We start from the raw sequence: 18,605 nt of genomic DNA on the forward strand, positions 1-18,605 counted from the left end.
ACTTTCTTTGGATGCTGATTTCAACAAAAATCTAGAAAAAACTCATGAGACATTTGAAGAAATGTGAACACTGACTGTATATTTTTTTTATATGGAGTAAAGGTGTTTTTAGAAGTTTCCTTGTCTTTTAGATAATTTAAAAAAATTTTTTTAGATTTGGGTGTACATTTTTAGGCTTGTTATAAGGGTGTATTGCATAATTCTGGAGTTTGGCTTCTATTGAATCCATTACCTGAATAGTGAAAATAGTGCCCTACTTGATAGGTATTTTTTCAACCCCTTGTCCCTGTCCCTTTCTCCCCACTTTTAGAGTTCCCTGTATTTATTGATTCCATCTTAGTGCCCATATGTACCCATTGTTTAGTTCCCACTTATAAGTGAGAACATGTGGTAGTTGATTTTCTGTTTCCACATTAATTCACTTTAATTCACTTAGGATAATGGCCTCCAGCTGCATCCATGTTGCTGCAAAGGACATGATTTCATTCTTATTTATGGCTGCATAGTATTCCATGATGTGTATCTACTGCATTTTCTTTATCCAATTCATGGTTGATGGACATGTAGGTTAATTCCATGACTTTGCCATTGTGAATAGTGCTGCAATAAACACATGAGTATAGCTGTCTTTTTAATAGGACAATTTATTTTCCTTTGGGTATATAGCCTGTAGTGGGATTGCTGGGTCAAATGGCAGTGCAATTCCAATTCTTTGAGAAATCTACATACTATTTTCTATAGGTATTGAACTAATTTACATTCCCACCAACAATGTATAAGCATTCCCTTTTGTCTGCATCCTCACGAACATCTATTAATTTTTTACTTTTTATTAATAGCCATTCTGACTGGTGTGAGATAGTATCTCATTGTGGTTTTATTGTGTATTTCTCTGATGATTAGTGATGAGCATTTTTTCATGTTGGCCCCTTGTATATCTTCTTTTAAGAAGTGTCTGTTCATGTCCTTTGCCCACTTTTTAATGAGGTTTTTTTTTTCTTATTGATTTGTTCTTTATAGATTCTAGATATTAGTCTTTTGTCAGATGCACAGTTTGCAAATATTTTCTCCCATTATGTAGGTTGTTTGTTTAATCTGTTGATTTTTTTTTTTGCTACGTAGAAGCTCTTTATTTTAATTAAGTCTCAATTGTCAATTTTTGTTTTTGTTGCATTTGCTTCTAAGGGCTCAGTCATAAATTCTTTGCCAAAATTCTTCTCCAAATTCTGGGCATTTTCCAATGTTCAGAAGAGATTTACTTCTAGAATTTTTTAAATAGTCTGAGGCCTTAATTTAAGTCCTTAATCCATCTTGTTAATTTTTGTATATGGTGAGAGGTAGAGGTCGAGTTTCATTCTTCTTATGGCTAGCCCCTTTCCCAGCACAATTTATTGAGTAGGGTGTCCTTTCCCCACTGTTTCTTTTTGTCAACTTTGTTGAAGATCAGTTGATTGCAGATGTGCAGCTTTATTTCTGTGTTCTCTATTCTGTTCCATTGATCTGTGTGTCTATTTTTGTACTAGTACCATGCTGATTTGGTTACTTCAGCCTTGTAGTATAGTTTAAAGTCAGGCAATGTAATACCTCTGGTTTTGTTCTTTTTGCTTAGGATTGCTTTGGCTATTTGGGCTCTTTACATGGCTCCATGTGAATTTTAGAATACTTTTTTGTCACTCTGTGAAAGATGACATTGGTAATTTGATACGAATTCCATTGAATCTGCAGATTGCTTTGGACAGAATAGCCATTTTAATGACATTGATTCTTCTAATCTATGAATATGGAGTGTTTTTCCAGTTGTTTGTGTTATCTATGATTTCTTTCATCAGTTGTTTTTTGTGATTCTTTTAGGTAATGCATATTTATGGGTAAAATAATATGAAGCCCATAGTGTTCTTTAATATAATGGGGTAAAAGTGGATAGAGTCTGAAGGAAACACTAACAATCATGGGTTGATTATTACTGAAACTTGGTGAAGGACACACGGAAATTATTGTATCTATTCTTTCTAAATTTGTATTTGTTTAAAATTGTCATTAATAAACAGTTAAAATGTAATGTCCTCTACCTTATAAAAATACATATTTCTGAGACAGAAACATCATGATTTTTATTTTACGGGTGTGAGGTAAGAACAAGGAATTTGATTTTAGCTGGAGTCCTAAATGTTTCTCATGTACATTATAAAAAATATATGCTTTTATGACTCTCCAGCACTTAAATTATAACATATGATTATGTTATAAAATAATAATTGGCATATCGGTTTCTCATAATATTAAGGTTTATTTTTATCTTAACAATTAGACAATTGACCTTATGTTCCTATTTTCTCTATTATTTCACTAGTACCATTTCTTTATCATGATAGATGTTCAAGCATTTATTTCTCTTGAAGAGAGTGTATATTTCTTAGTCCAGAAGAGTTTTCCCTAAAATCCACAAAACAAAGGTGAGATGCTAATTTTTCCTAAAATACAAAAGACAAAAGCTAATGATATATACCTCTCATAGATCAACTGCTGTTTTGCTTCAAACACTTAAAGAAAATATCACAAAACACACCATATTTATTTATTCATTTTTAAGCTTAAGAGTTTATTATTATTATTGATAGTCTTGCCCTTTTGCCTGTTGCTCAGGCTGAAGTGCTTGTGCCACCATGCCTAAGTTTTTTTGTTTTTTTTTTTTTTTTTTTTTTTTAAAGTAGAAACAAGGTCTCTCTATATTGCCCAGCCTGGTCTCAAATTCCTGGCCCCAAGGGATCCTTTTGCCTCTTCTTCCCAAAATTCTGGGATTATGAGTGTGAGCCACTACACCTGGCCAAGAGTTTATCCCTAATCCTCTGCTTTAAATAAATTTACAACTGCACACTGGACTTTATTAGAAAATAATAAATAAATGAATAATGGTAACGATAAATATCTCAGAGCATCTGCTTTGGCAAGATCAGAACTTAAAATCTTGTTATTTTTTGTTCCCTCAAATGAAGATAGGAAGAAAAACTAGTAGGATGAAAAGGCTTCAAAATATGCGTGTAAGAGTGGTAAGAGAAGGACAGAAAAATCAATCAAGGCATTTCATTATTCACCATGAATTGCTTTTTGTCATTTTTAAATTATCTGAGACAGAGTCTCACTCAGTCATCCAGACTGGAGTGCAGTGGCGCAATCTCGGCTCACTGCAAACTCTGCCTCCCGGTTTCAATCGATTCTTCTGCCCCAGCCTCCCAAGTAGCTGGGAGTATAGGCATGTGCAACCACACCAGGCGAATTTTTTTATTTTTAGTAGAGTTTGGGTTTTGCCGTGTTGGCCAGGCTGGCCTCGAACTCATGACCTCAAGTGATCCACCCACCTTGGCCTTCCAAAGTGCTGGGATTACGGGTGTGAGCCACTGCGCCTGGCCTACGGATTGCTTTAAAAAGTCAATTTGGGGTCTGCTGGGTACCAGAGCTACACCATAAACCACCTGCTGCTTTCCCTCACTTTAGGAAAGAGAAAAGCTAAAAACCGTTCTTCAGAATTTAATGAAACATAGAAATACCTATAAACTAATCAAGAGCACTTTTAAAAATTATATTAGGAGTCTTAGTTTTTAAGGTCATTTTGGTGGTTGTGAAGGAGAAAATTCACCTGAGTAATTTTTAGTTGCCAAGTCCATCAGCACACCTGCTGCCATTTCGAATACTTGAATTTTATAGACATATTTGGCCAAACCTCACACTGTATAACCATGGAAAGATGTTCGTTGTTCTTTTTGCTGTTTTGCAAATGAAACTCTTCTGTTTGCAATGTGCAGCTGGATACACCATTTATTTTCTTCTTGTATGGATAATATAAAACAAATAAGCTTAAATATTTCATTTACACAATAGCGTTCTTAATTATGTTGTCACTTGTTTTATTTAAAATTTTTATTTAAATACGATTTTTATAAATTCTTAGAAGTAATGTATTTGACCTCATTTTAGTCTTTAATATAAATAAATTTAAATGGCTACAATTTCCTGCTATTATCATCCCAAATTTGTTATATAATTATCAATGTATTGAAAAGGAAAGAGTGCCTACCCATAATACTGTCTGGGAGAAATAACTCCATGGGGTTATGGCTCAGATCGATTTGGAGATAATGAAATGACGAAGCAGCTTTCATTTCTATCATTCACTCTGGGATGACTACAGAAGAACAGGATGTGTAGTCCTGTAGTACCCATCATAAAGATTTACACAAATTGTTCCTTTCTTCCAGAGTGCTGTTACTTTCCTCAGTGTTACATACTGTCATTAAATTCTCCACCCTCACTATTACAGCTTCCATTACCACCCACATGGCACTACGGCTTTATCCATGGGTGGCAGATGTTATCACCATATGTCATCCGATCAATTTTCCATTCAAGGGTAATGTAATGTTTGGGGGAAAGCCAACTCACACTTTAGTAAAGGCTGTCTCTGTAGTCTTCACTAGCCGTAAATGTAAGCATCCTTTCAACTTACTGGCTCGGATACCTAACCAAAAATCAGCAGGAATCTTAGAGGCTCATTGCATGTTTCCATGTTAGTTGGGCTCTCTCTCACTATCACCTGCCAAATTGTTTCCTATTAAGGAGTTTGGCATTATTTTGTTTTCCTCTACTTTTATTTATCTCAGAATATTCTGGACAGAGCATCATTACATAGATGAATACCAAAGGAAAGTATCAGTCTCAGGTCTGGTGTATGAGGCTGTTACTGCTTGTTTATTTCTAAGATCTATAGCTCAGCTCCTTGCCCCAGGAGCTGGCATTACTCAGAGAGTTTGAAATTCTTATTCAGTATAATTCTAAGGGGCAGCCAAAGTAAAGACAATATCAATTTATCTGTACAGTTCTGATTTACTCACGTGCTCTCTCTTTCTCTTTCTGTCTCAATCCTCCTTGCTTTCTTCTTTCTTCTCCATTTTCTCCCAACTCCATTCTTAGTTTTGTTGTGGATTTGTATATTTCCAATAGGTGATATTGAACATTTATTATTTGCCAGTCTGTACCTTATGCTCTGCATATTTAAGTATTAAATAAAGTGTAATTCATGTATGATTTCCAAATCTTGAAGATAAACCTTCAATTATTTTGAACCCAGTCTAGTCTAATCACTGCATTTAAATGTTGGGCAATTAAAATGTGGAATGTTAGGGAGATGAGGAAGTAGAAACAATTATGTATTTTTATTGTTTATGAGATTGCCTACGTTTCAAGTACTCAAGCTGCCTGCAATTTGGTGAAGAAACTTCTGTTTACAACAGTAAAATGTAAATTTGCGTTTAAATTTTTAAAACTTGGGTTGTGTCCTTTTTCCATTTTTGTCTTACTAGTTTCAGATCTAAATCTCATGGTCAAACTCATTCAAAACCCCTTAATTCCAATGATCACTTGATTTCTCTTTCTTTAGAGGTTTTCCGGTCATTATGTATCTTTCTTGACATGTGATAACCAATAATTACTATGGCATTTCAGGTATAGAAAATCTACATTTTTATATAAAATCAGCCTATCCTTGTAAAATTTGCATTAATACCTTTCCAGAAGACAAGTTGGTTGAGGGGATTTTTTTGGACAATTGGAAATAGTGTGTTTAGGAACCAGTCTAAAGTCAACCTTTTTCTGAGTTACAATTGGTATTCAAACATCATCACAATGTTTAAAGTTTAAATTAAAGTTTAAATTAAATTACTTTAAAGTTTAAATTACTTGTTCTTAGCTTATAACTTTATACCTAATGAAAATCACCTACTATTTTACTGTTCAGTCATGCTAACTTGTAAAGCTATCCATAGTTTATTCTTGTTTACTTACAAATGTAGTAAGATCAGAAAACTTAGATATTCTACTGTTCTCTGGGAGGACACCGGTGCCTGCAATGCCAGCTACTTTAGAGGCGGAGGTGGAAGGATTGATGATTCCCCGGGGTTCAAGTCCAGCCTAGGCAACAGGATGAGACTTTGTCTCTTAAAAAAATTGTAAAAGAGAAGAACAGTTTGTTAACATTGTTTAATTTTTGTAAAATTAACAGCCTTATTTGGAGTAGTTTTTAGATTCCAGTTGTTGCTATAGTCCACGATCCTCCTCCTTGTTAAGCATTTTATTGGCATGCGTCTCCAGGGCAGGAAGTACGACTGCTGCTTAATTTGGTTCTCTACACATTGACCAATTCAGCACGTTACTTCCATAGCATGTATGTATATATTATACTTTATATATAATATATGTTTTACATGAGTTATTATTTAAAATATAATTTTCATTCATTAGAATGGTAGCTCCATAAAGTCAGAGACTTGGGCTTGTATACTGCAGTACCTTAGTACCGAGAACAGTGTCTTCACATAAAAATGCTCAATAAACATCTTTGAATTCATACTTTGGAAGTGCATTGTTATTTTTATAGGCAACTAGTGAATAAATTCTTACTAATTTGCATCAGTACTTAAGTTATTTTATGAAATATCTTTGAGTATCTCTTACTGTCTGATTATCATGGTCTTTGCACATGGACATAGGCCATACTGGTGGTTTATTAGTCTCTCAACACCTCTGGGAATTTATAGCAGCATGCAAAATATTTTGGCCATTTGTGCCGAATTTTATCCTTGAGTTCCTACAAACATTTGGATGGTTGCCAACAAGATTTGTTGACCTACTTACTCCTCTGTATTGATTAGATCAAGAGTAGTCTTAGTGCTCTTTATCATGTTTGGATTTGATACTTTTGAATCTCAATTTCAAAAACCAATTTAGGAATCAGTTAATGACTTCCTCAAAGAAGACTGGAATAAAAAATGATTTTTCTCTATTTTGTTTATATCCCTTGATATGTTATGAGACTGGAGATATTAAATAGTTCCACTGATCCTTCAGCTTATTTTTTTTAACATATTTGAAGGTCTTAACTTTTATTACTTTGGTCTCTTGCAAGAGTCTTCTTGATTCTGAGTTACATAATTTTTGATGCATCTGTACTATTACTCCTTAAGATCTTTTCAATTCCACTCACTTGGCAAATTTCTGACTTTCAAAAATACAGTTTATTAAGATAGTCTCTTTGGACAGTTAGGTATGAAAAATTTTTATTTAATCATTTGGTCTGTGCCAAGCCTCATCTATTTTCTTAGTGGTCATTATATTATCCCCAAACCTTACCTCTACAGTTCAGTGGAAGAAACTTCACTTTATTAATACATAAGATATTGAAACCCCTTCCTATTACAACCTGCTCTAATTTTGGACTTTCTTAAAAGTTGGCCATTATTTTACTCTTTAGGCTTATTTCTATTTTCAGCTTTTTAAGAATATTTTATTATTTAATTTAGGGTATTTTAACCTTTAGAAATTTTGTAATATTTCTCTTGTTATGAAAGATTTTTAAAGTCACTCAGACACACTCTCAGATGGTCTATTACCTTTGCTTCAGGCAAGCAAGGCAACATGCAGCTGAGCTCCCGTGGCCATCGAGGGCCCGACTGTCACTGCTCCTTAGGAAAGCATCTCCCTCTGTCAATATCAGCCTGTGATATTCGCATCATATCATGCCTGTCAGATGAACGGTGTAAGGTAGAGACCTGCAGCAGTAAGCAAGGCTCACTTTCTGCCTCTGCTCCTATTCTGTTTATCTGAATTGAAAAGATGGTCTGGTAATGAGTGTGTTTGCTAGAAGACCCTTGTTCTGGGTATATATAAAGTAGTGTACCTGTCTCCATTTCTTTATCTTCCATCCATTTTTCCAACCACCACAGTCATCCTGCCTTACCCCAAACACTTCACTGAAACTGTTCACTGTCAATTCATCAAGAACCAAATTGCAAATTTCATGGGTGACAACAATGCTTCTAAAATTTGAGTGTGCTTGCGGATCTTGTTACAATGCAGATTGTGATTCAGTTTACTGGGGTGGGGCCTGAGATTCTGCATTAGAACCAGCTCCCATGGGATGTCTAAGCTGGAATCAGTGGACTGCACTTTGAATAGCAAGGCATTAGCCCTCACCATAGCCTTTGATAGTTCACCTTCCTGAAATTCTCTACTCCTTTGGGTTTTGCTACACCATTCTCTCCTGGCTCCCCTCCTTGCTAACTGTTCCTCCTAAGCATCTTTTCCTCATTCTACTTTCTGCTTGTTCTTTAAAGGTAAGTAAATTCCCTGAGTTTCATTCTCAACTTACTTCTCCTCTTCCTAGAGGGATGATTCTCAAGCTTTAGTGTACAAAGGAAGTCAGCTGAAAAATGCTATCAAAATGGAACTCCCTAAGCTTCATTCCAAAGATTCTGGTTCTGTAGGTATGGGGTGGAGTCTCTTAGTCTGCATTTTTAATCCTGCTAAAGATGTTTTCCTTTTTTTAAAAATAAATATATATAAATATGGCATACATAACCTCATACTGTCTTAATTAAACACAATGTATGCCATAACCTCATATTGTCTTAAACACAGTATTTATATACATTTAATTAGTAAAAAGTTTGCTATAGTGAAGCAAACTAACATATTCATCATTTCATATAGCTATACTTTCTTGTTGTTTTTGTGGAAAGAGTAGCTGACATCTACTTATTTTGCATGAAACACACAATACAATTTTATTACCTGTAGTTCTCATATTCTACATTAGATCTCTAGACTTGTTCATCATATGTACATATATATGTATTGTGTGTGTATATATATATATACACTTCTTTGTATCCCCTGACCCACATCTCCCCATACCCCCAGTCCCTGCCTCTGGTAATCACTGTTTTGTTCTCTATCTCTATATATTTGATTTTTTAAAATAAGGATTCTGCATATAAGTGAGACCAGGCAATATTTTTGTGTCTGGATTATATCACATAGCATAATGTCCTCCAGGCACATCCACATAGTGGCAAAAAGCAAGATCTATTTTTTAGGACTGAATAATATTTCATTGTATATTTATACCACATTTTTATCCCCTTGTCCATCAATGAATGCTGAAGTTGTTTCGATATGTTGGCTATTGTGAATAATGCTGCAATGAACACAGTAATACAGACATCTTTACAAAGTTGTGATTCCACTTCCTTCTGAGTATATGCCCAGAAGAGAGATTGCTAGATCATATGGTAGTTCTATTTTTAATTTTTTTACAATCATCCATACTGTTTTTCATAATGCTGTAGCAGTTGACATTCCCACCAACAGTGTACAAGAGTACTCTTTTCTATACACTCTCTCCAACATTTATCAGCAGACATTTTGATAATAGTCATCCTAATAAATATGAGGTGGCATTTCTTAGTAATTTTGATTTACATTGCCCTGAGGATTGGGGATGCCGAGTACATTTTCATAAACCTGTTGTCCATTTTTAGGTCTTCTTTGGAGAAATATCTATTCGGGTCTTTTGTTCATTTTGTATTGGGTTTGTTTTTCCACTGTTAAATTGTGTGAGTTCTTTATAAAATTTTTATATTAAACCCTTAGGGTGCTCATTTATTTTCATTACTTTAACCAAACTCTAGATGCTAGGGGTTCCAAACTGAACCTGCACCCCAGCCTTATTTATGAGTTTAACTGACTATTTAATATTTTAATCTGGATATCCAAAAAGTTCAAAATGTCCAAACTAATTTTGTTATTTTGCTCCCGAATCTCTCTCTCTCTCTCTCTCTCTCTCTCTCTTTTTTTTTTTTTTTTTTTTTTTTTTTTTTTGCTATCTGAGATAATGGCACCATCATCTAAACAGAAGAATTCTGGTTAGAATTTGTGCCCAGCAAACACTTGCCTACAAGTCTCTGTCTACAATCATATTTGACATAGAAATCACCTGGGAGAGCTTGCTAAAAATGCTGAGTCAGAAACTCCTCAAATGCTTATTCATTAAATCCGGAGGAGGCCCATGAACCTGCATTTTTTATAAGTCTTCCCCCAGTGATTCTGATGTAGAAAGCCCTGAACAACCACTTCTAAAAATGCTGTCTGTCCTAGGGATTCCTCCAGTTATGCCTAGCAATAGGAACACAAAGGCTTTGAAAGTATTTTTCACAATAGAGGACTTGGGGGTGGGAATAAGAGATAGTTTAATCTTCCGCATAATCTTTAGCAGAGCCTCCCAAAGCTACTCCAAATAACAGTGCAAACTAAGTAAAATCAGTGCATTTCTATCTAAAGTTAGTGTCAGGTTAAGTCACCAGCATTCCCCTCCTAACAATATTGACACCCCTAAGCCCTTCCTGTACAGTTATTCCTGGACAAATGATTTACCATCATGCCAGTAACTCTTAAAGAATACTTGCTTGCCCTCCCCTCTTATTTTACTCCCTTTGGCCTTATTCCCATGAGGACACATTACTGATTTAAGAAATTGAAGAGCAAGGCTTATAAATATCTCAGGTAGACAGTACATACCTCTATAGTGGTGATATCGACTGTTTATGTCTTCCTAAGGAAATTTTTCAGACCACCTCCACTAGAGGAAGCTCAGTTGAGAGAATTTTTATCATAAAGATAAAAATTTATGGCTTGTATTGCAGTATTTTAAAAATTAACCTGTTTGAAACTGCAGATGAATTTGCTTTATTGCCTTTAAAAAATCCTAATTTGGTGTTTTCTTCAATTGTCCTTTAATGCATGCTATGCCTCTAGGTTCAGAAGTGAAATTATTTTTGTTCAAGTTTATTAGAATAAAATTGGAGTTCAGCTGGTCACTTTGAGGCACGGCAACCAAGTGACTGATCTCTTTTTAATCTTTAACAAGTTCTATTATTCACAAATTGATGGCATTTAAGGAATCTGAAGTAATATAAACCACGTAACTTTGAAATATTTGAATATTCTAATGCTCAGAATGAAATATTTTTCATACTGATTAGGCCTCGAAACTGGGTTTGAAAGAAAACATTGTCAAACAGAGGTCGTAGTGCAAATAACACAAAACATAAAAGTAAAGGGTGTTGATTCATTTTAATTTTATCTCTTTGCAAACTGAATATGCATAATGTCATCTTGATGTTCAGTCTCCCTCCTTTATTTGCATATCAAAATGTATAATGGAGGAGGTACATTTTTTTCATTGAGAAAAATCAGTGGGAACTGAAAAACAGGCAATTTCCCTAGGTTTTACTATGAGCATTTTGCTTTGATTTCGGGTAGGTGAAGCATTGATTAAGTCTATTTTTCTAAATCCAAAGCAAGATTTTTTACTTCAGCTGAGGTCATCTGCAGACATTTCCCACAGTTTGGAGCTATTTTTTGAAACAGCTTGCATCTCTGCTTTTCTCTCCATATTTCTTTTCTCCACTCCCTTCCTCTCTCCCAGCTGCAGGGATTCGTCCTCTAAAAGAGTGGAGGTGGGAGGGAACAAGGAATGGAAGCAAAGCAGGGAGCATGAGCTAGAGAATGCCAGGATCTGGCTTTTGTTATTGGTTGGCTGCCGCCTGATGGATAGACGAGGGAGGAGTGTACTCTCTTCAGTGTGTTCCGACGGAGCCGAAGTACAGAAACCATATTTACAGGTAAGAGCAAAAAATAAAAAAAAAAGAAAAGAAAATTCTTTTTTTCTTTAAAGGAGAATGCTTCTCAATTTTTACTGAAACAATTTTATGATAGGAAAATTATTCTGAGGACATTTTCCGAAAGCGTGCCCTTTTATTACTTGAGGAAGCTTTGCAATAAGCTTGCTGTTCTTTCTCTCTGCAAAACCCTTAGCTGATTAAAAACAAAACAAAACAATCACCAGAGGCATGTCTTACCCTAAATAACTTTCTATGCAAGTGTCATTGAAGCAAAATTAATAGATAAAATGAATCATCATGTGTCTCTTTAAAAATGTTTAATTCAAGCTTATGTTACTAGGAATCGCAGGAAGGATGAGAAAACCTCGGTAAATTCCACAGGTCCTGAGAAAATGGAGCCTTCTGTGAATATACAATATAAAATTTCATGTGGTGACTTTTAATGTTGACAATACGGTAAAAGGCTTAGGAAAACTATTTTTGCAGGTTATAGAGTCTTTCAGCACTAATTTAGAATGAATGATTTGTGTGCATTTAAGCCCTTTTATTTAACTTACTCCTCTTGATAAATCTCATGTTGTTCAATAGTTGCATTATTTTATTCAGTAAACTTTAAGCTTACGTGATAATTAATGATTTGTCTCTTTGTTAACTTACATGGAGCCATTTTTATTTTAAAGCACAGAAACCTAATTTTGAAGGATTAAACATTGCTGTAAAAAATAGCATCTTAACGGGCATGTTTCATTGGTAGTTTAATTTATCAAACACATCTAGATGAGAATTCCATCAGAGCATTTATATTGTTGATAATATCTCTAGGCAATATTTTTTTAACAACTTTACTAGTTGCTTATATCTCCTAATATGGTCCTTTATATTCCCTTAGGGAAAATAAGGACAAGTTCTAAGTATGTACAATAAATAACACACTTGTAGTAAAAACATACAAAAAAATTGAACACCCAGTCACTTAATTCTATAGTTACTTTAATTCATAAATATAGATCATTTAACGGTGGTAGAATCTCATTAAAATTGAGCTTTCAAGAATTATTACTAACTTGAGTACACTGGCAATCAATTAATACCTGTTGATTATAATAATAAAAGTCTTTCAATGAGGTAAATAATTTGTTCATACACATTTTAATACCTTTTTCAATGAATCAAAACTAATAGGAATGACTATATAATTTCTAAGTATTTTTTTGCTATTGTTTTTCTTGTTAATTGTTTTTCAATTTTTTTTATTTATTGCACTTTTTTTGTTTGAGACAGATTTTGTCTTTGAATAAACAGACACAAATATAATAGTTCTTGTAAAATTAAAATAAGAGTAAGAAAATTGCTGAATATTAGGTATGAATTATCTAAATGAGTGGAGAATTACCTTAAATTTCCTAAATGTACTAAATATAGTTAATAACATGTTTATATGGATAAGTGTCATAATGAACCAAGTAAGTATTCCGGTATGGTTTATTTTGAACTATTTCTGGATTTCAAAAATTATTACATAATACTGAAATTTCAGCATGTTTCTAATTATTGATGGATCTTTCTGATTTTTTTTAAGCAAAACAATGGTTGAAATTAATCCACCCCTCACCCCAAGATTGAAATGCAAGGTGATATATAAAACCAGATATTCATCTCCTGAAATGTTTTAGAGGAAATAAATCAATGCAGCTATATTTTTTAGAAATTATAAATTCTGAGTAAAGCTACCTCCAGGAATGAAGGGGAATTGATGAAAATTAGAGAGCAGAGTTCCACATGGTTTTAAATTATTCTGTTTCCTTGGAAACCAGCTGCTGCAGATGCATTTTGCTTTCTTTGGATAAATATATCACCCTTTTAATAATCACTAAGGGAGAGGACTGAATAAAACTAGAGTATATTGTTGCTGCTTTTTATAATTTCCTTAATGGTTCACATATTTTGGATGAAAAGTAGATAAACCCTTTCTCAATCAGCATTTCCTATCAGCCACTGGCAGACGTCTGCAAGTCTTATAAAAATGAGACAACTGGGGTAGCTTTTACTGCAGAATCCACAGGAAGAGATAGAGAGAGAGAGAGAATGTGTGCTGGAGTGGAGACAAGAGAGAAAAAAAAAGCATGAAAGAAAACAGTTAAGAGGTTACTGTCCAAGTGAAGGATGAAACAAGGCAAATGAAAACCATGTAAGGCTTTCATGAGAAATGAGAAGGCATCACCATTTTTTTTTCCTTTGGTACAAACATTTTTAAGATTTAAATGTAGGTTTTTAATGGAGCTCACTATATACAACCTTCTGTCCTTTTCACAACACTCTTTCCTTTTTCTCTTTATGTTTGCAGTGGTTTGCAATATACTGAATAATACAATAAATAAGAAGTATTTTTTAATGTATCAATCACTTTAATCATAAAAAGAAAAGCTTGATATATGTCCAGGCTGTGGATAGTGAGGAGCTTTCGAAACACATTTTGACGTTAGAATAAGAATTTTTTAAACTTAATGCCCAAACCATGTTTTTTTAATGCAGTTATTTCCTTACCTTTGTAATCTACTTAATATATATATATAAATTACACATTCCAACAATCTAAAAGCTATTTGTGTTAATGTTAAGGTAATTAATTTAAAATTTAATATAAATTACTGTAAATGCACATATAACCTTTTTGCTTTATTTGAAACATTTTTGCTTCCTTTGAAAATAAACATTACTTTTATGTAGTTTTTCTCTATAAAATAATCACAATTATCATCATATTCTATCCTAGGCATTTCCTTAATTTAAAACATTTTTATTATAAAATTATATGCTTCAAAGGCAGCGCTGTCATCCCATACACCATTTTTTCAAATCTCTCAGCTATTTGTTAAGAGGAAAAATCATCATAAAGCTGTTACAGCTTTCCTATTATTTTTATTATAATTCAGATGAGATACCTAACTCTATTTTCTCTTTACAACTCATTTAAATATTTGTGACATATCGTACTTTATTTTCATAATATTCACCTTAGTCCCATATTAGATTTAGTGTTAGCAGTGTAGCAAATAAAGCACCACATGCTTAAACTATGTGTTAAAATATTTAATATGTAGCCAACATATTATTTAAAGTTAAATTAATTTGTCATGTCAGTATGTTGTTTTTCAAAAAAAGCTAGGATGGTGGGAAGTATTTCGTTTTTATCAATTAACATGAACAAAGCACTTCAGTGACAGCACTTTCAGCATAAACACTGATGACATTAAAGAGCACGCTAACAACAAATCAGATAGACTAGTAAATGGATTATGTGACCTGTGCAGATAACCCCTATTTAAGGCACGACCAAAATTATCAATGCATGTCAAGATCCTGAAGAGAATGCATTTCGTAGGCTTACTCTCAGCTACAGATAATTTAAAAATACAGCTTGTTAGTCATTTCTACTTACTGCTTCATGCTTCTTTCTTTGCTAAAAGTAGCTTGCCAGAATTGTGGGTGGGTTTTCATGGCCTCTTAAAGTCTCACAAAATATACTAAAGAAAACAAAATACTTAATTACTTCCCCTATAATATAAGTAGACAACTTTACATCTGTAATGGAAATCTGCTAGTTTGGCAAATAACCTCTTATTGCTGGAAATGGAGGGGTAGGATTTACAAGAAATGGAAATAAGATGAGAGTAAGAAATCTTGGGTCAGATTTCATAATGTTCAAATTGTGCTATATACATAAGGTAATCCAGTCAAATAAAAAAATTACATTAACATTTGTACTATACTACATCGCAACTTAAAGGTATTATTAATCAAATGTTATTTTTGACTAATATATTTAATGCTTGATAGTTTAATACAGGACTTATACAGATATTAAAAGGGGGTTGGTTCAAAACAGCATTATTGCTTTTTAATTACGATTTTGTATGAAGAAGCAAGGAATGGATTTATCCAGCTAATTGTCACATTTGGATATTTCACATATCTCAATGAATCCGTTGGGCGGATCATTTGATTTCTCTGTCAATTGCTTAGATTTCAGTTATTATAATGGTCTAAATTGTTTGAGCTGAAAACTGTTGAATGTGCATGCTCTGAGAAAACACTCAATGTAACTTTTAAGGTATTCAAGATTATAACGATCTAGATAAATATCAGTGCTATTTCTAAGAATCACATATAGTAAGGAAATCACTTTGATATGAGATCAATTTCATGATCAACTTCATGATCTCATATCATGGCCTAAAAAGTAGATAAGCATGCATGTGACTTATTTCCAATAAGCTCTTATATTTTACTTAGATCAAGAGCTTAATATATTATTTTCCAGTACCACAAAGGATGGTGCACACAACACATTTCTCCATATCTCCTGACTTGTGCATATTCATAAAAATGACATTATTTTAAACAAAAATCACCAACACCATCAAATGTAGTTTTCAAATTTTTATATGTGTAGATATTATTTTATTTTATTTTGTTTTATTTTATTTTATTTTATTTTATTTTATATTTTAGAAATAGAGCTTTGCTATGTTGCCAGGCTTGAGTGCAGCAGGCTATTCACAGGCAAGATTATAGTGTATTGCAGCCTCAAACTCCTGGGTTCCAATGATTATTTTGCTGCTGCCTCCCAAGTGGCTGGGGGATTGCAGGCTTATGCCACTGTGCCTGGCAAAAGTAATTTTTATGCAAATGTTTATGTCTTTAAACAATATTTACTATAAATTCTTTGGCGAATACTCATTTAAGTCATGTATTACCTTTTCATAGTTTAGTCTTCCATTGCCCTAGAAACGTGGGACTGCCCTGTAGAGAGAACTTCTTCCTGGATTCTTCATTTTACCTATGACAACATTAAGGCACAGAGAGGACAATGATCATTTTTAGTGGGAAACTAGGCATTTGCTTATGCAAAATTACAACAGTCAGACACTATGTGTTTGTATTAAATATTGGATGTAGTGCATTAAACACTGGATGAAAGAAAAGCAGAACTTAGAAGGGCTTTGCATGGAGGTGAAAAAGCATGGTGTGGCCAGATGAACTCTGATGCATAACAACACAGGGATTTTAGAGTTGCACAGAATTCTCCACTTCAGACCTGCCCCTGGTATCCAGTGAGCCTAATGACTTTGACCTACTATCACAGTCTCCTTGACTTTTTTAGTTTGCTGTCATGGTCAAAATGCATTTCAGCTTTGTTTTCTAGCAAGTGTGGATACAGTTAGTTGCTGTCATGTTGTGGATACATCACAATATATTTAATAATGAAACAAATAGTTTCCTAAACAGGAGCCCTGAATGTATTTACAAAGATTTTCATTTGCTTTTCTCTCCTCAGATTAGGCTAGCCATAAAAAATCAATATTTGTCATCAATCATTACCCAGGTAATACTGGTTGTGATGGTGTCAGCATTTTAAAGCAGAAAGATTCTGGAAAGGGTTTCAAAAGTGATTTAAAAAAAGACATCTTTGTTCTGTCTAATCAAAATTCCCTTCTCGTTGCTCATGAAACTCATACTTAAAATTTTAAATGATTTACCACCTGTACATCCAAATCAATAAGGGCCCCAAGGGGCTGCTCTCATGCTGCCCACTGAAGTTACCTAGAGCTGAGTGTTAAATGGAAAACTGAGCTTGGGGATGCCATTACAATCTTCTATTTTCAGAGATCTTCCCTCAACATACAGGTAGGGCCAAAGAGAGAAGTTGCAGGCCTGTCCTGTGCTCCCTGCCAGAGCTTCTTGGTGTGTGGTCATTACAGCCACTTTGTGATCTCTCAGTACCCTTTTACTCACTATCGAAATTATCGTTCTTGATGGCAAGGAGTTTCCTTCATCTCTGCATCAACGCCTAATACAATGCCTGATACACAGTATGTGCCCCCAAATTGTTTTGCTGACTGAATAGTTAAGCAAATTGTCTTACCAGATAGTCATCTAGCCTCCTCTTACAACCTCTCAATGGCAGACACTCCTTACATTCTCAGATAGTCTCTTCCTTCCATGTTCTTCTCTGTTAACGCTATTCAGTGTGACAATGTCCATGTCACCTAAATGTCATTAAGCCAAGCAAGGTTTTGTCTTGCAGACTTTTTATTGTCCAAACGCTATCTGTGCTCTCCTACATTAACAGGGGATTTTATCTGCATGTAGTTCCCATTTCATGCTTCCCTGCTCTGTTTCATTGTAATATTGCTTGGTTTCTGATACACACACAGATTATCATATACTAAATCAATGGGTTAATTGTAAATTAATGTAATTAACTGTAATTGTTATATTAATATATAATACAAGTGTTAATTAATGTTTGTGTAAGAAAATATAGTAGTATATATTTAACCAATCTCTGAGTGCTCTCATACATCCACTCTTAGTCAATGAATCCCCATTCTCTTGAGTTAAATTTGTTCAACAACATTTAATTAAAGTTAAAATTGTTCAGCAATATTTTTATGCTGCTCTGGGCTCACTTTCCGCCATTTGTGTTCTGTACTGGTGAACAATTCTAAGCCATACTGCCTGGTAAGTGACAATGCTGAATAAACTACAAAGAAAACAAGTGTGCATGCTTGCATGTGGTGTATCACTGGGGTTTACTATGCCTAAAGGTAAAAGTAAGCAGATAATATGGGACTGGTAGAAGTCCTTTGATGTAAATATCACCACAACTAGGTAAAAATGACCAAAAGAATAACGAATGAAATATCCTGATGAATTTAATCTGAAGGAAAAGGAGTACTTACCAATGTACCATAAATGTGTTCATTTACATGGAGCTATACTGTGGTATACATATAACCCTTAAATGTGTGATTCAGCCATGCAGGCAGCATGCCTATTTCTAGAAATGCACCCTTTGAGCTAATGGGGTACAGTGACTTTGGCTTATCTCTCTGGTTCTTTAGGTAGTGCAGGATAATCATTGATGGGCTTCCTAATTGATTGATTTTGCAATCAAACAGACATACCCTCTTACTGCCTGTGTAAATTTGGACCAGTTGCTTAAACTATCTGAGCCTTAGTTTTCTTATCTGTAAAATTTGGTTATCTACCTGCGTAGTATTGTGAAGATTGGCAGGTGTACATAGAGGA

At 34.1% G+C, this 18,605-nt stretch overlaps 1 protein-coding gene across 1 annotated transcript in view; it reads left to right on the top strand.

Annotated features, from left to right (window-relative positions):
* The first annotated feature begins 11,467 nt into the window (after window positions 1-11,467).
* The window catches only part of CSRNP3 (cysteine and serine rich nuclear protein 3), a 210,754-nt gene continuing 203,616 nt past the window's right edge, over window positions 11,468-18,605 (top strand). The window contains exon 1 of the mRNA XM_005573356.5: window positions 11,468-11,510. The gene's annotated coding sequence lies outside the window, so the exon portion shown is untranslated. The remainder of the gene's footprint in view (window positions 11,511-18,605) is intronic.

This window comes from Macaca fascicularis, chromosome 12 (assembly GCF_037993035.2).
Source record: "Macaca fascicularis isolate 582-1 chromosome 12, T2T-MFA8v1.1".
NCBI classification, from domain to species: domain Eukaryota; kingdom Metazoa; phylum Chordata; class Mammalia; order Primates; family Cercopithecidae; genus Macaca; species Macaca fascicularis.